Source organism: Pseudonaja textilis, chromosome 2 (assembly GCF_049901715.1).
Source record: "Pseudonaja textilis isolate UNSWEBS1 chromosome 2, rPseTex1.2, whole genome shotgun sequence".
NCBI classification, from domain to species: Eukaryota; Metazoa; Chordata; class Lepidosauria; order Squamata; family Elapidae; genus Pseudonaja; species Pseudonaja textilis.
This window is the reverse complement of record NC_141991.1, coordinates 48,953,324-48,974,982: the sequence shown is the minus strand read 5'-3', so window position 1 is coordinate 48,974,982 and position 21,659 is coordinate 48,953,324. Positions and strand designations below refer to the sequence as shown.

The window sequence follows — 21,659 nt, the reverse complement described above, 5'->3', positions numbered from 1 at the left end:
GGAATACTATGAGGCACACTCTGAAAAACAAATGGCTTTGATATTTTTAGATGCACAGAAGGCATTTGATAATGTGAATTGGTGATTCATGTTATTACTGCTGGAACAGATGGGCTTTGCTAAAAAATTTATTCAAGCAATAGAAGCTATATATAATAAGCAAACGGCAAAGGTAATGATAGAGGGAGAACTGACATACTCTATTGATATAAGAAAAGGAACAAGACAAGGGTGCCCACTGTCACCTTTGTTGTTTGTGTTAACTTTGGAAGTGCTAAATAGAAATATTAGAGATGAAAAGAATATAAAAGGGATGAAAATTAAAAAAGGGAGAATTTAAGTTGCAAGGATTTGCAGATGATCTGGTTTTTATTTTAGAAGACCCACTAGAAACAGCATCAAAATTGATAGAAAAGATAGAGACATATGGAAAGGTGGCTGTTTTGAAAATAAATAAAGATAAGACAAAGATCTTGACAAAGAATATGCTATCAAGACAAAAGGAAGAACTGGCAGACCTACTGAAAATTCAGGTCACGAATAAGATCAAGTACTTGGGGATATACTTGACAGCAAGATGCAGTACACTAAAAGAAAATAATTATATCAAACTTAAACAGCAGATAGCGCTAGATTTGGCGAAATGGGAAAATTTACAACTGTCATTAATAGGAGAATATCAACAATCAAGATGAATATATTACCCAGAATTTTATATTTGTTTCAAACAATTCCAATTAGGCTTGGAAAGGATTACTTTGAAGATTTAAATAAAATTGTGTTGAAATATATATGGCAAGGTAAGAAAGCGAGAATAAAGTTAAAACTTTTGCAAGATGCTAGAATAAGAGGAGGATTTGGTTTGCCTAATTGGGAGTTGTATTACCAAGCTACAAATTTGATGTGGGTTAAGGAATGGATAACATTAAGAAATGCTAGATTGTTGACATTAGAAGGACATGATCTGTTGTTGGAGTGGCATGCTTTTTTATGGTATAAAGGAACTAAAACACAGGAGTACTTTAGAAGACATTATATATGAGAGTCTCTGTGGTTAAACTGGGAGAAGATTAAAAGACAATGTTATTTGAAAATTCCAGTCTGGTTATCGGCTATTGAAGCATTTTCTTATCCTATAATATACAAAAAGGAACAAACAGTTAGATATGGTGAAATATTGAATGAAAAGGGTGAACTTAAATCTATGCAAAAATTAGAGGAACAAGGTATAAAGATGAATTGGTTTTCATATGCGCAAATACATTCAAAGTATAATAAAGATTCTAAAACAGAAGGTTTCTATGATAAACTGACTGATTTAGATAAGATTTTGACAGGTACTGATGAAAAGGTGATTTAAAAAATTGTATGGATATTTATTAGAAATTAAACTAGAAAAAGAACAAGTTAAAGAAACTATGATTGCTTGGGGGAAGAATTTTGGATATGGGATTGATCTAGAGAAATGGCAAAAACTGTGGTCTCAAAATTATAAAATGACAATGTCAACAGCATATAAAGAAAATTTGTATAAGATGTTTTACAGGTGGCATTTTCCCCCGACAAGAATAGCAAGAATGTTCAAGAATAAATCCGAAAAATGTTGGAAATGTCATCAGACACCTGGCTCATATTACCATATGTGGTGGACTTGTGCGAATGCTAAAAAATACTGGACTAAAATCCACACGTGGTTGGAAAAAATGACAAAAAAACATATAGATTTGAAACCAGAGATATTTTTATTAGGAATTTTACCTGAAATATATAGTAAAGACTTGAAATACCTGGTTGTAAATGTATTAACAGCAGCTAGGATTGTATTTGCTAAAAACTGGAAAAATGAGAAAACACCATCACAGGAGGAAATCATTAAGAAAATATTGGAATGTGCTGAAATGGGTAGATTGACATTTGAAATTAGAGAACAAGATGATAAACAATTTTATAAAATTTGGGATCTATTCTATCAATGATTAGACAATAAAACATAGTAATGAAATATGTAGATTCTTAGAAAATAATAAATATATAAAGATGTATTCTTTTCTTGTTATATTTACAAAATTATTTTAGGATAGATTTGGGATGATAATATGAACCGTTATAAAACAAATTAAGTAAAATATGATTATTTCATAAAACATGAATGAATAAAAGTATTGTCGAATGATTGATTAATAATGATATTAATGTAAATATTTGATTGAAAGTACGAGAGAATATAAAATGTAATTGTAATTGAAGACTACGAAATGGAAGCACAAAACAATTTGTAAACCAAGCGGCACACTGTATGTATATATATGGAAGATGGCTTGATGTTTTTATGTTTTGTTTGTTTATGTTTGTTTTAAAAATCAATAATTTTTTTTTTAAAAGATCATGTGACGTGATAGTACTGATTTATATCATACTACACTTGAAATACTGCATTCAGTTTTGGTCATCACAATATAAAGATTTTGAGACTCTAGAACATGGGTGTCAAACTTGATTGCATCACAGGCTGGATTGTGATGTATCACAATGCTTTTTGCCTTTGCGGAGCCGGAGTGGGCGTGGCCTGTGCATGATGTATCTGGCCCATGGGCCACCAGAAACTCTGGTGACGCTACAAAGAGTGTAGAGAAGAGCAACAAAGATGGAAATTTTCTGACAGTTAGCACAATTAATCAATAGGACAGCTTACTTTCAGAAGTTATGGGTGCTCCATCCCTGGAGGTTTTCAAGGAAAGATTAGACAACCATTTGTCTGAAGTGATATAGGGTCTTGTGCTTGAGCAGGGAGTTCTAAGGTCTCTTCCAGCCTTGTTTTTCTATGTCAGGGGTGTCACAATCAATTTCATTGAGGGCCACATCAGGAATGGGTTTGACCTTAGAGGGCTGATGGGGGCATGGCCATAGTGGGCGTGGCATGGGACTGCCGCAGACATGGTTTTATAAACTTATAAAAATAGGGAGGAGTACATTTTTGTGATTCTATTTTTTTAATACTTACTTGATCTATTTGATCACCTTATGAGAGAGAGAGAGAGAGACCAGATCAAAGAACTGACTCCATAGGAACACTAGAACTACAAAATCGCTGAGATAGGTTACAGTAGCAGAATCCTGCCATTCTGAAAGATACATACTTTGCTTTTCCTCCCTTTTATAACTTTCTGAGTCAAGGATGGCCTGGAGCACTCAGGAGGCCCCATTTTGGGCCTGGACAGCCTCCTGGAGGACTCTGGAGGCCAAAAGTAGTTGCAGGTGTGTATGTGTGACCCCTGCCTGCACCAGAGGTGGTATTCAGCAGGTTCTGACCAGTTCTGGAGAATCGGTAGGGGAAATTTTGAGTAGTTTGGAGAACTGGCCAATTCAACCTCTGACTGGCAATGTCCCCATCTCTTCTATGCCTCCCGAGTCCCAGCTAATTGGCTGGGTCTTCTTGTGTTGCCCTGCATGGGAGAACGGAGCTGGAAACCAGATTAGTGGGGTGGGAGGGAATGGGGATTTTGCAGTATCCATCCCCTGCCATGTCCACCAAGCCATACCACACCCACCAAGCCACGCCCACAGAACCGGTAGTAAAAACAATTGAATACCACCACTGGCCATTTTTGCTAGCAGAGGCACAGTGGGCTGGTCCTTTGCTATTTCCAGTCTGGCCCAGCAGGCCGGATCTAAGCACTTAATGAGCTACATCCAGCTCACGGGCCTTGAGTTTGACACCCCTGTTCTATATTATTCTCTGTTCTAGTTTACCCTTCATTGCATTATATGAACCCATGCTTGAGCTTTGTTCTCTTACGCTTATACTGGTAGCTGCAATTGATTAATTCCTTAGAATTCACTCAATGCTTATGCTATCCAATGTACATGCACATGGGATCAGGGATTTGAAGTGTATTTGTTATATATAGACATTTGCATACTCGTAATACTATGTTCTGATTGGACAACCACTGCCGCCTGCGATTGGTGGTTAAACAACTGTTGCGATTGGGCCGCCAAATGGTGGGAGGTTTAAAACAATGCCATTGGCCACAAGCTGCAAGCAGCCACTATAAAAGAGGCTGTCATGGCTCGAGTTTAGTTGAAGTTACTGACATTTAATAAAGAGCTGAATTCAACTCCAGTCTCGAGTCTGTCTTTGTTCCACAACAGAACACTGGCGACGAAGGTGGGATTGAGAGGAAAAAGACTGGAAGCACATGGCAACGAGAACTGAGCAATCGACAAGATGGCCAGGAATAACTCGCCACCGCACCGTTCAACCCAGCCGAAGAAGACTGGGAGTCATATATCGACAGGTTCCTTATGTTCTTAGAGAGTAATGAACTGCAAGGAATCACTGCCCAGAGGAAGAGAGACGTATTCCTGATGCATTGTGGCCCTACCATCTTCAAAATGGCCAAGGCATTGGCCAAACCTCATGATGTCAAGCAGATGGCATGGCCAGATTTGAACCGGATACTGAGAGCCCATTACGCACCGGCTGTCTCCAACCTCATCCGAAGACACGAATTTTATAAACGAGATCAACGAGAAGGCAAAAGTATCAGGGATTTTGTAGCAGCACTGAGGGACATTGGAGGAGCATGCGAGTTTCTCAACATGGACGAAGCCATGAGAGACCGCGTGGTACTCGGATTGAGAGACCCTACTTTACAAAGCAAATTACTGAACCGACCCAATATCACCGTGAATGAGGCTATCGCTGAAGCCACTGCAGCCAAAGCAGCAAAGAAATCAGTGGCTACAATGCGACAAATGAATACGTCTAACCAAGAAACACAGAACAGCCCAAACCTAAGCCGGGAAAAGAAAGCAGAAGGTACCCAGAAACACACTACTGCAACCACCCACCATGAAGACATCGATTCCTCGTCCAACACCGAGGATGAAGACGAGGAAATACATAGGCTCCAGTCAGAATGAAACCGGCGAGAAAAAAGAGGAAGGAAGCCTGAGGTTCAGTGTGCCAGATGTGGAGGAGACCACCCACGTGGCCAGAAGCTACATCTGGTGGCAAGGGATGGACAAAGACATTGAAACATGGGTGACAACATGTAATAAATGCCAGAAGTCCAAACCTACCCCCCCCTTTAGCACTGGTCCTTGACTGGGAAATACCCAGAGGCCTCTGGTCGAGGATCCACATAGATTTTGCTGGACCCACAAAAGGATATACATTTTTAATCGTTGTCAATGCCTACTTGAACTGGTTGGAGGTCAGCATCATGAATTCCACGACGACTGAAGCCGTCACCAAACAACTAAGAAAACTTTTCGCCATGCATGGGTTACCAGACTTGTTAGTTTCGGACAATGGTCCACAGTTCACAGCCTTAGCCTTTGAACAATTCCTCGCAGAACAGGGCATACGACATGCCCTGACAGCGCCAGCTCACCCGGCTTCAAATGGAAGGGCGGAACGCATGATTCGATATACGAAAGAGGCATTGGAAAAACTTGATGCAGGTGACATTCAAGACAAAATCAATACAATGCTCACAATCCAACTTATAACACCGAGCACATCAACAAACAAGAGTCCAGCTCAACTTTTAATGGGCAGAAAATTGCGGACACATTTGGATAGGTTGCACCCCACCTACAATCCTGAAAAGCCGCCAGACTCCTCCAGTAAGTACTGCACATTTATACCAGGTGACCTGGTATACGCTAAAAATCTTACTGGGGATCCATTGTGGCTGCCGGCCACAATAATGCAAATAACAGGGCCCCGGTTGTACCGATTGGAAATGACGGACGGCAGAACCTGGAAGAGGCACATAGACCACCTACATCTCGAACTCTCGAACAGACCACCGACACACCCCGCAGCATAGAACATGCCCACACAGAAAATCCAATAAATAATAATAAAACCAGAGGGGGGGGGACCCATCAAATAATAAAGAAAGGGAAGACCCCCCCATTAACATGACAAAAAACAAGTCACCAACCAGTACCAGAAAGCCCAACAAAAAATAAAAACTACTTACCTGCAGGCAAGTTTGGAAGAAAGGAGCTGGAAGACACCCAGGGAAGAAGCAGCCGAGCCAACTCAACCTGCCCGAGTAAGCCAGGAGGGAGCGGCAAAGCCGACTCAACGAGCCCGAAGAGACCAGGCAGGAGCAGCATGGCTGACTCACCCTTCCAAGAGGTTCCAGGGAGAAAGACAGGAGAGACAGCGATCCCGTCTGAACCGACTGAAGTCAACACAGAGATTGAACTGCGCAGGTCAAGTAGGAACCATAAAAGCCCGCCTACTTACGTGACTATGTAACGTAGCGTTGGACTGAACCAAGAGGGGAGGGGTAGTGTATATAGACATTTGCATACTCGCAATACTACGTTCTGATTGGACGACCACTGCCACCTAGCGATTGGTGGTTAAACAACTGTTGCGATTGGGCTGCCAAACGGTGGGAGGTTTAAAACAATGCCATTGGCTGTGAGCCGTGAGCAGCCACTATAAAAGAGGCTGCCGCAGCTCGAGTTTAGTTGAAGTTACTGACATTTAATAAAGGGCTGAATTCAACTCCAGTCTCGAGTCCGTCTTTGTTCCACAACAGAACAGTATTCTCTTAGAGGAGCTGCTACTGTGTCCATAAAAAACATGCCCCCAGTTTAATTAGAACTGATGTTTTAGATCAGAGGTGTCAAACTCACGATGACACACGACGTATCGCAACTTTTCCCCCCTTTGCTAAACCGGAGTGGTGTGACCACCATGTGACACATCCGGCCTGAGGGCCATGAATTTGACAACCCTGTTTTAGATAAACCAAAATTCCATTGCTTATTATCAGTTTGCTGAGCCATCTCATTTCTCTGTAATTGATTTCACACAGAGTATTTCAAGGTGGTGTATCTTTTCCAGTTTGTAATTTGCAAAACAAATACTTCTTAAATTGCACATTCCATATTAATTAGAGTTTTGCTAGATATGATTAGGCCAAATTAAAATGAACTTAAAGTTAGATAATGATCATCCATTAATTATAGCCTTAAGCTCAAAAAAGTACAAATTCAACACCTGTTGATTTTTCTTGCTCTAGCTCATTGGGAACAGCAGCTGTACTTCTCTTCCGTTTAAGGGAATCCCAAAATGGAATTAATTCCAGTAAATAAAGCCCTGAAAAAAAAACATAGTTTTGCAACATGTCTGTGGGCTTTGCCAAAGAGACCTTTCAGTCTTGTGCAGAGCCAGAGTGGCATCTTTTTTCTGGTTTCCATAGAAATCTTGAAAAACAACAACAACCCAGACTACTTTAAGTAAAAGCAGAGGTGCCGTGTTTATGGCAAGGTTGGAAGCACTTAATCATTTTTGATAGGTGCATAGACTTAATCAACTATCCTTTGTCTGTGTTAAAATTCATGTTTGTTTTGTTGAATAAACTACAGTTTGCTGAGTTAACACAACATTAAGATTATGAGAGTCAGTTTAGTCTAATAGTTAAGGCACCAGGCTAGAAAGCAAGAGACAGTGTTTCAAATCTTGCCTTAGCCGTAAAAGCCAGCTGGGTGACCTTGGGCCAGTCATTCTCTCTCAGCCAAATCCACCTCACTGCATTGGTGTTGTGGAGAAAATAGGAGGAGGAAGGTGTGTTGGATATGTTCACTGCCTTGAGTTATTTGTGAAAATAATAAATGCAGGATATAAATTTTTAAAAAGCTATAATTCATGACTAGACTTAATGCATAATCCAGTTTAGCTGTATCATAGTTTGTTCAAACTAATATTCTGGAGTTTCAAAATAAACTGAAATGCTTATCTATATGGCCGCGCATAATTGATCTTTGATGAACTAAAAATGCTAAGTAGAGTTTTACCTGATTAGAACATAAAGGGCAGAGCACCAAGAAATGGCAGGTCTAGGTTAGAAAGTCAGTGGAAGAGGGCATGGCAAACTACTTCCACATTGCTGCCGAGCAAATTTCATGGCAGCATCTATGCACCCATCAGCTGAACTCAACTGAGCAAAAGGTTGTCTTACAACATGGGTGTTAAACTCGATTTCATTGAGGGCCGCATCAGGGCTGTGTTTGACCTTGGGGGGCAGGTAGGTGTGGCCAGGACGGGCATGGCCAGCTCGATGTCACTCATTTTGGGGGCACCTGTGGTGGCCCAGGTGGGGCTGTAGGATTCCTTCCTTCCTTCCTTCCTTCCTTCCTTCCTTCCTTCCTTCCTTCCTTCCTTTCCTTTCCTTTCCTTTCCTTTCCTTTCCTTTTCTTCTTTTTCCTTCCACCTTCATTCTCCTTTCTTCTTCAGAGGCACTGCAGGCCGTTCCTTTGCTGTTTCTAGGGCAGCCCTACAGGCCAGATCTAAGCACCCTGCAGGCTGGATTCAGTCTGCGGGCCTTGAGTTTGACACTCCTTCCTTACAATATACTAAATCCGAACCAAACTATATGGGTTAGATTCTAGTAAAATGCCAGAATGAAAAGAATTTGGCTATATGTGGTTCAGCATTTCATGTGAACATAGCTAATGTTTCTGCACTCATTGCTGAGGAAGGATCTTCTTGTCCCTTGCTTTCAGAATGAAATCTCAGGTTTACCTGAGTTTTTCAGGCTAGCAAAAGTAATTTGCATGCTACCAACAGGTATTGTTTTTATTACAAGGCTGTTTAAGATGCATAGAGAATTCCACTTTCAAGCAACTGTGTGCTAAGGTATCAGAAGATTTTTCTAGCTCTTTGAAACAACAATTTAGCAGAGTGAAATGATCCAGAGCAATCCAGAAAAGTTTCTCCAAGCACTCAAAATAGCTAAGCATTGAGAAAAGAGATATTTGTATTTTGTAGTGGCTGTCAATTGTAGTTTCATAGGACATTAACACATTTATTTATATCCAAAGTGGCTTACTAAAACACACATAAAAACAATTTAAAAGCATAAAATAACACAAATAATATAAGCACAAAAGTGACATATCCATTAGCAAAGCAGCTCTTAAAAGGGAGTTCATAAAGCATTAATTTTGCTGAATAAAAATGCCTTGAAGACATGCCTTAAGAGTACTTTAAATCAGCATTGCAATTATACAAAGGCAAGTAGTCAAGCATTTACAAATACAAAGCATTGTAATTATAATCCTTTCAATGATTCAAGCACTTAATGTGCTTTACTTTATAGTCATCCTTACAAAAACTCTGAGAAGCTGATAAATATTATCTGCCCCACATTGCAAATGTATAGCTGAGGAAGGATCATTCACCAGGTGTTATGAAGTGCAAGTCTAATCACCCCTAACCAACAGCAGAAGACTAAAAGGGTGATAGAAGTTGTAATTTATCTGGTTTGATGATTATACTTGCTAAAGACACTTAAGGTCTTTCTCTACTTGCATTTAACCAAAGCACAAGCCCCCTTTTTTTCTGCTGAATCCCCCATGGTGCTGCTGCCATCATCTTCACAGCCCATAAGCGAGACAGTCTCAAGTCATCCTTAGCTGCAGTGATATTATAATATTATTTCCCCCTACTGACAGTCACAAGGTGTGTATGATTGGTTATCCTTGGCCACCCATTATGAAGTGAAGTCAGGTGATAGGTAGTATGTGGAATCACTGGTAGTTATAGGCTGTTTCGGACTCTCCTCTGGTTCCCAGTCAGTTTAATCTAATACTATTCTATTTTCTTCCTAAAGACCTAGATGCAGCAGTGATCTTCAGAATGGAGCAGCATGGCTAGACTGCTTACTAGCAAGTCAACATCGCCTTTTTAAAGAGAAGAAGAAAAAAGGAAAGAGAAAGAAATCCTAAATAAGAATGCTCTTTGTGACTGAGTCCTGCAGCTAATTCATGGCATTTGATGTCCATTTTTGAACAGAACAGTACATAATTCTTTATTGGCTAAGTGTGATTGGACACACAAGCAATTTGTCTTTAGTGCATAAGTTCTCAGTGTACATACAAACATGTAGTATACATACAAGATACACACGGTGTACATACAAACATAGACTTCTCAGTGTATGTACGTGAAATCTCAGTACACATACAAACAACAAAGGGATAAATCATAAATTGTAAACCATAAGATCTTTAATCTTAGATTACAACACAATGGGGTACAACAGAAGCAGGGGCATAGGTACCTAGAGATGACAGAATCCGGCCACTATTTGTCTTGTGACTGGTAGGTGCTTCACATATCAATATGTCAGAATATTTCAGAGGCAATAAAGGCAGGAACCTAATGTCTTGCCAGAGTAATTTTCTGTGAGCTTAAGGAGCTTAAGGAAAGGCCCCAGAGTAGGTAAGTGAGAATATATTATACCCCTTAGATAGACAGGCATGTACATACAGACAGACCAACATATTTAGCATTTGACACCATTACACTCTGCTAACCATAACCATAGACCAGTTTGAGCATTCCAGGAGAAGTATATTGATAAGCCCCAAGGGAGATATAGGGTTCAAAGTTAGGATGCTGAAAGATTATTAATGCAGTATCATTCCATAATTACCCTGTGTGTTCAAACCTGGAATGGCTAAGTTTTGACCAATCAGCCCAACTGTTCTAGGAGAAAGAGGGTAGCTGTTCAGGGAAAGGAAGCACAAGAAGATGATGGGCAAAATGGAAAGCATGGCGATCTCTGGACCAAGGGCTGACTCATCTTCTTCATTCCAGCTATAGCAGTAGATAAACTGACCATCAGTAAGCATGGGAGATCAAAGCAAATGACCTTCATTAGCTGGAACTGAATCTCACCTTGTTAATTAAGAAGAGCAGGGGAAAAAAACACCCAGTAAGGTCTGAAGAAATGTAATATGACTATAATAATGTGATCATTATCATAAGCCATATGGGAGAGTAAGATAATCACCTATCTTCCAATAATGGCTTCAAAGGGCTATAACTTATTGCTCACCTTCCACTAATTGCTGAAGACAACAAAATGAATACTTTGGGATCATTACTTAATTTATAGTTTTGTAAAGACAGGATTATAAACTGGGACTAAGAGCTTACGCAGAATGTGAGTGAATGCATGTGCCCTCACCTCATTTCAGTTTTGGCTCAGTAAAGAAAGATCTTCGTATTCAAAGATAGAAACAGAATATTCACAGCACAGGTTGTTATGCAAAATTTGAAGCAGAAAAGAGAGTCTTCAAAAAAAGGTCACAGCAGATGTCTACGGGATAAGATCTCGTAATTTTCAAAGTAAATTTACTGACCGTTGGTTCACCTCTTCCACAAGAAGCTTTTGCTGGGCCCCACAATTTTTGGCCAGCATCTACCCTTCCAACTTGGGAGAAACTGGTCAAGCAGGCGGTTGCACAGCAGCTTTAGAGGACCTTGGAAGAATTAGATTTTCTAGATCTCTTTCAGTTGGGATTTAAGCCTAAGTATGAGAGAGAAATGGCATTGGTTGCACTTTTCAATGACTTCTGGCAACGGTGGGCTGGGGATTGTGCATCTATCCTTACCTATTTGACCTCTCAGCAGCTTTCAATACCATTGAACATAGCATCCTTCTGAATCAGCTCAAGGGATTGAGGATGGGTGGGACAGCATTGTGATGATTCATCTTTTTTCCAGGGACAGTAACTAATCGGTGGTGATTGGGGAACAGAGATTGAGCCCTCAGCCCTTACTATGTGGGGTGCACAGGGTTTGGTGCCCTCTCTTCTCCCATTTCACATCTACAAGAGGCTGCTGGGTGAGTTTATCAGTCACCATGGGATGAAGTATCATAAGTATGCTAATCATACTTAATTATGCATCTTTCCCCCAAGGAATTAAGCAGTGCTGGGAACATCTTACTCTAATGTCCGGTTGCTATGATAGTCTGTATGAAAGGGCTTCAGCTTCAGCTGAACCCTGGAAAAACTGGCTGGCTTCGGGTTTGTGGGCCTCCCAAAGACTATGCCATCTTTGGTCCTAGATGAGGTTGCATTGCCTGAGACAGACCTGGTGCACAATCTGGTGGGCTTCCTGGATTGACAACTTCTGCTGAAGAGCAGAAGGTAGTTGTTGTTAGGAGGAGGGGCTTTGCACAGCTTTGTGTTGTGTGCCACTTATACCCATTCCTAGATCAGGAATCTAAGAGTATTTCTATTACACAATTACTATTACAGGGGATACTGTGTTCAACAATGTTATTATGTTGTTACTTGTTTTTGATGACAATTTCAGCACTTAATATAGTGATTGAAAATGGCTGCATTTCTCTCATTCTGAGATTTCTAATAGACCATTCTCAAATGCTTTGTTTGATTACTAGCCATCTGCTACTCCTTCAAATGATAGATTATATGGTTTAAACATTCAAAAAATAATGTTTAAAATTTTCGAACTTCTTCCTATATCGTTTTTTTTTTGGGGGGGGGGGGTAATCTCCATCCTGTCTTTAGTTTTGGCAACTTCTCCCCTCTCACAGGTGCCCCTGCTAGTGGATATGACAGTTTGCACATGTTTTGTGTTATTCTGGTTTTTGCTAATAAAAGTATTAACAATAGATTTGGGTGTTTTTTCCTCATGGACCAACATAGCTCTAAAATTTATTTGTTTTAAAAGACATAACCTTTTCAGCACATGCACTAAGAGTTGCAACAAAAGACACGGAGAAAAAGAAACTAACTGAATACCACACAATAAATAATTACCAAATTATTATTTTTAATACAAAATAAGGCAGAAAAAGGAAATGTGCACAAAGGTCATACAGTCAACAAGGATCAATAATAATCAGCTTCATCTCCCTGTGTTCATCTCTTTTCTACAAAAGTAGTCTAATAGAATAGGAAGATCTTAAAATAGTCTTGAAATTATAACATATTGGTCCATGACAGATGAGAGCTGGAGGTAGGGGATGTGAATATTAGAGGTTCTTGCTGGAAATAATCAGATCTACAGACATATTCATTTAAATATTTTGTAGAGTTAGGCTAAATTTTTTTTTTTTGAACTGGCAAATGGGAAGAGCAAAGAATTTCATCTTGTCAGGAAGCCAGGAATGCATGCATGCTTCAATCTCAGAACTATTTTCTCTAGTAGCTTTTGGACCATAGTCATAGCTGCAATCATTATTTCTGTAAATAGCACAGTCATGTGGTTGAATGCCAACAACAACAAGATGAATCCTGAGGCATGCCATAGTACAAAATGTTTCCAAATAAAAACAAAAACAGCAATCTCTTCTTTCAAAAGTTAAAAAAAAAACTTGAATTCTGCCAGTGACCTCTAAAAAGTCTGAGATGTAGAGGGTGAATAGAAAAGTAAGGGGGAAAAAAACTAAGAAGTAGCTGTGTTATGGTCTATTTCAGCACCTTCATCATTGTTAGTATCTTGATATGGATGGCCCCATGAAACAGAAGCACTTGAGAGGATGGGGAGATGCTACAAAAATTTGTCTCAGGTTCTTTGATTTACAGAATAGAAGTTACATTAGATAAAGGCTACACTAATAATGTATCCTTTTCATTTTGCCCTATTGCCTCCCTGATTGCACCTCATTTAAATCCTAATCTGCTTCATATTACAGCATAATCATTCAAAGTGTACTACAATGTGGCCTTGACCAATCCATCCACCACCTTTCAGAGCTTAATTTAGCCAAGAAATTTGATTTTTCATGTACCAGAATGCTCTGCTTATACTAGACAGCCTGAAAAGCCTCCATTTTTTAAGAAGTGATCATGGAATTAACAATGTTCTATAAACTAAGCTGCCACACCTTTAACCCCTGTATTCTATATATTTTCTGAGAATCTACCAAATCATTGCATCATCTCAACTCTTCTCAACTACAAGTGATGGATTTTCATCAGCATTCATAATATATCTGCAAGTTGAAACTCTTCAGATTGAACTCTAAAGAATACATTATTTGGACAATCACAAAACATTATGGGATGGCTTGGATTAATGTCTGAGTAGTGAGATTCCAGTTTTCAGATCTTATGAAGTCAGAAGGTCTTTTGTTGATTAATAAGCTACACAAACACTCTGACTCTGGGGACTGTTAAGCAGCCCATCTTCCATCTGAAACAATCTTAGTCCTTTTGTTAGATTTCTAAAGGGAATGGCTTAGCCTTTGTTATACATCCCTAACCCCTTTTGTCCTTTATTTAGGGGTTGACAAAGTATTCTTTTGCTTGACATCTTATTTGTTGTTAAAAAGTCAGTCAGCCAAGTCATCTTATTTTTTAATTTTCCTTGGGAAAAAAACATTTGCAGTTCCCCCAGATTGGCTTCTATGGGGGCAGGTCAAGATGATGGCCATGGCCATATAACTGAAGCCCTGCCCCACTTTGCAATCTTTCATTTGCACCACACAGTGGGAAAACGGCAGAGCTTCAACTTGCATCCATGACTGCCTTCTTGATTATTATTTTTAAAATTGTTTTCCCCTGGTCATCTTGTGTTAAAATAGAATCAAAGTCACTTGAAGTATTAGTACCACTTTATAAAGCCCTACTAAGGAATAATGGAATAGTGCAACCAATTTTGGTCACCACGCTACAAAAAACATGTTGAGACTTTGGAAAAAAATTCAGAGAAGAGCAACTAAGATGATCAAAGGCCCGGATACTAAAACATATGAAGAACAGTTGTTGCATTTGGGTTTGGCTAGTCTAGAGAAAATAAAGACTAGGACATGATAACAATATTCCAAAATTTGAGGGGCTGCCACAAAGAAAAGGGGGTCAAATTATTCTCCAAAGCACCAGAGGGCAGGACAAGAAACAATGGTTGGAAACTGATTAAGGAAAGAATCAACCTGGAATTAAGGAGAAATTTCCTAACAGTGAGAACAAGTAGCCAGTGGAACAGTCATGGGCTCTTCATCCCTGGAGGTTTTTAAGAAAAGAATGGACAGTCACTTTTCTGAAATGGTGTAGGGTCTCCTGCCAAAGCAGAGGGCTGGACTAAAAGACCTCCAAGGTTCCTTCCAACTGTATTCTATTCTAAAATTTGGAAACATGCTATACAGTGCCATCTCATGCTTGACTCATACAACAGTTCTTTGCAAATACTTCAAGATGTCTGAATATTGTTGCGGATCAGGTAAAAATTTTAAACCTGCCACAAGGGAGAAGGGAAATTTCTTTGCTTCAGCCTATTTTAGTCTGCTGACTTTGGAGATGTTTAATATTAGCTCACAAAGCCAGTAATTCCATGAACATGATTAATTGGGTGGAATAGGGTAATTACATTAATTGTCAAAATTCTTGCCACTTGGCAAGTGGATCTGTAATATTTGCAGCTGCTGTTCATGACAGTTCCATTGACCTGGCACGTAGTCAGATGGTTTCAGGAAGGACAGCATATTTAACACCTTCGTACACAACACCCGTTGCCCAAAGTGACAGTGGTTATAGAGAACAGTGATGGGTGAGAAAAGAAGTGCACAAGAATACTTGAATAATAGAATCTTGAAAGAAACAAACCCAACACATTTTAACAAAAGGCAATATATTCATTTTATTTCGGAGATCATGCAAACACCAATAACCAAAAGTTAAGAAAAAGAGAATTAATTATATAAACCACACAGTCTGGAAAGAAAAAAGGTGGTTGCTTTGACCACTTCTAGATTACACCTACTTTGGTTTATTGCTGATATTCCATGTGCAATTCACCTACCAACCTCTCTGGACTTGAGCACATGTTGGATGGGGAAAGAAAGTGCCTGGACTCCAGGCTGAGTTTTGAGTGTTTTTCAAGTCAGAAAAGCCCCTGGAAAGGGGTAACAGTTAGGTTTTCATTTTTTTCCCTATCAACATTTGACAGAGTTTCAACCTTGCTATTCCTTCACAAGCGGTTTTTGAAGGAAAGACAAAAATAAATAAATAAGTAGACGGAAAACAGGAGAAAGAGAAAATTGGAAAAAATGACATCATTTGGACATACTCTTCTGCACAATTACACCAAGGAGACATGAAGACTGTCTATTAAAAGCTGCGCTTTGAAGTCCCCTACAACACAGGGCTAACAATACAAAGCCAACATAAACGAAAGGTAAAGTAAGCTTCCCCAATTGGTCACTGGCCATGTCAAAACCAGCCCTTTAAAAAAAGACATAATGATGTAATGAAGGAATTGAAATGTGTGGAGGCTGAATTTATCTTCCAGTCTTTCAGGGCTAGGAGGATGGGACTTTAAGAAAATACAGAAAAACACAAATTGACAATGGCTGGGCAGCATATTATATGACTGGCCCCACAAGCATCCCCAAGAAGTGAAAAAGTCAAATGGTAGCTACAGGATAAAAGACATTCCTCACAAACACATTTTTTAAATGTTTGATGGCATGGTTGTAGCCATCATCTTTCCTGTATTTTTTTTGACACCCCCGCTCTCCTATGGATTTCTTTGACTATCCCCAAATAATAACTCTTGCTAAGCCCAATGATATATTATCAGCTGCTATTGTTAACACGAGAAATGTAAAACTAAAGAGGAAATGATGACCTTTAGATTCATCCATGTCTACCTGTATCAAAATGAGCATCTTCCTTAAACCAATAAGGACCTTAGAAGTAGAAAGGATTGGCAGATGAGCTTGTGTAATTCATACAAAAGTCCAGGGTAATGAAAAATTAATTAACGCTGTACTGAATTAAATGGCAGGGATATTTTAATTATACAGGAATTAAGGATGTTATTAGTATATAATCACTCTATATTAATATAGCCACTAGTGAGTTCTGTTTTTAAAATCTTTCTTTCAGCCACTGAGTTGCAGCAGAATTTGATAAGATTTTTTAAAAAGGGTTACAAATAATTTTAAAAAAATCAAGCTTTAGGGAAGATATTGGCTGAATGTACACTGAGGCAATAATACTGTTGCTTCTGGCTTAGAATGCTGTATGGCTGCAACTATTGTGGCCTGCAAACTGTGGTTTATAGCAGTGTCCATAAAAGCTAGGATAACATCAAATGATGAAGCACGTCATGAACAAATTCAGTGAATGATGCAATCACACATTAAATTTTGTGATGATATCACATCACGATGCACATTTTCCTCCACTCCTCTGTTGCTGTCCTCTTCAGATGCTCACAAACTCAGCCAGATACAAGGATGTTGTCTGTTAGCAGAAAACACTGCGATTTAGCAGAGGTTCCATCTGGAAGCAATTGTTGTTGTTTCTCACAAGGTTCTAGCGGGTAAAATTAGGAGGAATCGGTAAAAAATAGCTTCCTGTTCCTTTTCTCCAGTGTGGACAAAATTCTGTTCATGGGAATTCTAAATTGAAGCCCACCAAGACACGAGATTCGGTAGTCCTGCAGGAACTGGAAATAGGCTACAGACAAGAAAACAGGGGGGCATGTGACTGGGCAAAAGATATTCCTGCATCTTTGTCTGTTCAGGAGGCTTTTAGATAAAGCTTTTATTTTGTAGTCATGCAGTTTTCACTAGAATTCTCCAGTATTCATTTGGAAGCCAAACACCAATTTATCTTTTTTTTACTTACTGGCAAGTTAAAAATGCTAGTTCCCCTCCCCCCGCAAAGAAAAAGATTGAAGTAATTTACCAAGCTTTTCAATTAGTAATGGGTAGGAACTTTCCATCTTGCGGTATGCTCAACTTACTAACACCCCTCTCAGTAATAAGGAACAACCATATAGGCACATATCTTCATCATTTCCATCATTTCATCATTACTAGCAACTCATATAACCACAGCTGTTCTGTGTCCTGGTAAAAGGTGACTGACTCCCCCCTCATCCAGTTAATATCATTTGTCTAACCATCATGTTGTTTCAATGACCAGGTCTTCAAACTAGTTGCATCAGGCTGAATCACAATAAACTGTGGGGCTAGTGATACTGAAAGTGCTTTGTGAACATGTGTGGTATATATGCAGTGGCAGTCTTTGTACTTGAAAACAATTCATAGGGAAGTTTGTAGCTATCATGTTTTCCCCAAAATAAGACCCGGTCTTATATTTTTTTGGAGGGTGTCCAAAATAAGGATTAGTGCTTATTTTGGGGGAAAATATGATTATCAGGGTGATCCTCCTGGCTGGGTGCCCTACCCCCCAGTGTGCGCACAAAAGACAGCAAGAGTGTGGGCACCAGCTGCAGCCTGACAGCCCCTTGGTCAGCATACCCTGGAGCTCCGCAACCTGAGTAGCACAGGTGAGTTGATTACCTGTCCAAGCAGCAGACGGAGGCAGAGGCGCTGGGGGAGGAGGCTTGCAACCTGGACATACCGCACGAGCCGTGGGAAAGTGGAGAGTTGATGGGCCAGAGTGGGTGGCTCACCGCAGGAGGTTCATCTTCATGAGATAGCACCAGCAGCAGATGGAGGCACAGATGTGGGAGAGAAGGCAGGCAATCCGGATGTGCCACATGGGCCACAGGCAAGCTGAGAGATGCAAAGACAAGCCTCCCTTGGCCGCCTGCCTACTCTGTAAACCACTTAGAGTGGACTGTAAAGCACTGTAAAGTGATATATAGCTAACTCTAAGTGCTACTGCGATTGCTACTACTCTGCTTAAAATCTGGATTCTATTCACTCTTTGCTAGTAAACAAGGAGGTGGAGTGCTCAGCCTGAAGATATGCAAACTGTGGCATTCTCCCTATACACTCCCTGCCAATGTAAGACTAGACACTCATGGAAGGGAGCAGCATCATGTCCTTTTTTCCCTCAAGCCAGGGATCTCCTCCACCATACTTTTACTGCGATCTGTCATGGGTGGCAGTGTCACATGATGGCCAGGACTGAAACATTCTCTGTGCACTGTACTGTTCTCTTGCCTGCGTACTCAAGCATGACGGCCAGGAGACATTTTGCTGTTTACATCTGCATAAGGTGGGGTGATGATTGCCTCATGAATGCAGCTTTAGGTCCCTCTGTCCCTTACAACTCAAAACTTGGCTTGCAAGAAGGCAATCTTGCTTCTAAAATCTAATCTGAAAAATGATCAACTCTTTCATAATTCATGTTTTAAACATTCTCTGTATTTCCAAATGTTGTTTGTCAGCTGCAGTCCCTAGCAGCCTACTTGTATGACTCATTGATTCCAATAAGATGTGACTACATTTTAGAAATGCAACAATGCTAACTCATTAATTAGAAGAATTTATCATAGGAACATAAATATAAACAGGGAAGACTCCATGCTTTGCACTGAAATCTAAAATATCTGAATACCTAAGCACTAAGTATATCGGGCTGCACACCAGTGCCTCAATTTGATTATTTTACAAAACAGTTCAAGAAGTCCTTTTATAAGAAGGACTTTAAGAAGACCGAAATGCATGGAAAAGTTCACTTTCTAAAAAGGATCTCTGTAAGAATTTCTGCTTCCACCTATGACATATCATAGTTCATGAAATGTCATTTTGTTCAGTGTCTCTTCAGCCCTTCTCTGCTTGGAACTGAAAGCTTTATGTAGTTTATCTTCAGCATGCTGGAGTATAATGAGTCCAGTGGGAACACTTTGTTTTCAGATTCTTGACTGCTTCTGTAATTTCTGCTGCTTCTAGTTCCTCAGCAGTTTCACAAACATGGACCACAACACTGGGAATGGTTTCAGTTCCTGCATAATGTTTGTATTAGTTCCCCAACATTTATTTAAAAGCAGCAAAGAACAATTTGTACATTTGGTGACACAAGATGCACGTTTTCCTAATGTATCACACACGACCTCTTAACTAAATAAAATGGAGGTTCAATAATATGGAGTTATGGATTATAGCTGGCTGTTTGCCTTTGCCTTATGTCCTGGCTGGCTGTCCATAGCTATTGCCCCTTAAGAAGGATCACTCTGTGCTGGTAGAGAAGCCAACCCTGCATTTTTGCATAGTGGTCCAACCCAGGCAAGAAATGGTTGTATGATATCAAACCAGACATGATTGAGGACCAATGGATAGGTGAACAAGTATTCCCCCACCCCCACACACAAACTTGCTGTCTGCTGAACAGCCTGCTTTTCCTTCCTGTGGTGCTACACCTTGCAGGTGCCTTGCAAAGGGAAAGGAAGTGGTGAGGATGCATAGTCATGAAGAGAACTGCCACCTATTTCCTCCTGCCTTATAGACCTGCCTGCACCTGAGGCTTCATGGCCTTTTGCTTTGCCATCTTGACCCTTTGGAGGAGGCCAACTCATTATCATGAGGGCCGAGGGGCAACTTGGGCACATGCCAGTGAATAGTTGTGCTGTGCAGCATGACACATACATACTCTCCTCACACAGAGACCATCTCTGGGGAATTTAAATTGGAGCAAGAGGTGAAGGAAGACAGGAGCAGCCTGTGGCATGCAGCAGGAGGAGAATATCATGCCATGAGGATCAGTGCTGGGCACATCAGTGTCACTATCCATAGTTTGGTAGTCCTTCCAACCTTGCTGGTCATAGTCACCTACAACTTTCTTCTAGTTGGGAACCTTGGGGGCTAATAGGCAAGGGGTGGTTGCCAAGGTGTTTGCAAGAGTCAATTGAAGTCCCCCTTGAATTTCTTACTGTGTATGCATCTGCAGGCTGATGCAATGTTAGCACTCTCTCTAGGTAAGAAACCTATGGACTGAAGAGGGAGATAAGGCTCTGTGGCTAGCATGGTCTTGAAGCTGTACCATGACCTCATCTTAGACTCATAAAATCATACTTTCTCTGAGTTGGCAGCACACTGCAGTGGGGAAGTCTTGTTGGGTTTGGAATTTAGAGCACTGAGGGACTTCAGGAACGAACAGGAATGTATAGCTGTTTAGCAAGAATTGACCATTACAACCTGCAGATATAGTCCCATCAGGAAACCATGTTGGAAATTGTGTATGTGCAGAGGAAATTCTGTACAAAAGGGCAATGTTCAGCACTACTGTCAAGCAGTGGCTAGGTTTGCACCATTGCAACTGACAGTGTGACTTAGCTAAGGTCATGGAGCAAATTGCATGATAAGGGAAAACTTCTACAATTGGTTTTCATTCCAGTTGGGGATACCTTTACCTGTGATCTGTGATGTTTGAGAGGAATGGAAATTTAACAACCAGCCAGGTACCCTGCTCCAGTGCTGCAATGCACAGGCTTTCTGAGCTGCCAATCAAGGAACAATGTGCAGGCAAATAGAGATCAAGCACCTTCTCCATCTGGCACTTGTATTGGAATGCCCCACAGTGCAGATTTGACCGAGAAATTTCTTTCCGTTAACCACTTCAATGAATTCTGGACTCTGACGTATATAGAAAATTGCACTTTATTGCTTCTAGTACTTTTATTCCAGAAAGGGCAGGAAACAGACGTCAGATTTGTTTGAACCCAGGCATGAAAACAAAGACGAGACATTGCTTAAGGCCAGGGATGACATATAGCATCAGCAACAGCTGAAGGACTCAAAGCTAGCCTAGCCACCCCCTTAGGGGCTTCCAGGGAGCTACCATTTATCCTCCCGCTCTCCCCTCCGCTCGCAGTTACTGCCATCAAGCCCGCCACTCTTCCGCGGCCCCTCCCGCCCTCACTCCGCCGGTCTCCCCAAGTCCTCATCTTCCCCGCTTCTAACCCTCCCCTTCCCCATCATCACGCGTCGCACGATGTCTGGCCGCCCGCCTCGGCTCCCCTAGTAACAGAGTCCGCTTCCTTCGCCTCCAATCAGCAGAGGCTGACTCCCCCTGAACCAATGGCGACGGGGTGGGGCGGGGCCTACCCTTCTATTCGCGGTGGGGGGGTGGGGGAAAGGGCCGTCCCGCTCCCCACCGCC

The 21,659-nt window shown here is 40.7% G+C and overlaps 1 long non-coding RNA gene across 2 annotated transcripts in view; it reads right to left on the bottom strand.

Annotated features, from left to right (window-relative positions):
- Nucleotides 1-6,133, bottom strand: part of LOC148126848 (uncharacterized) — a 75,156-nt gene extending 69,023 nt beyond the window's left edge. Inside the window, exon 1 of one of the 2 annotated variants that reach the window (XR_015741633.1) lies at nt 5,997-6,133. This is a non-coding gene — a long non-coding RNA (uncharacterized LOC148126848). The remainder of the gene's footprint in view (nt 1-5,996) is intronic. The other variant, XR_015741634.1, reaches the window with a different exon arrangement.
- Between the last annotated feature and the right edge of the window lie 15,526 nt (nt 6,134-21,659).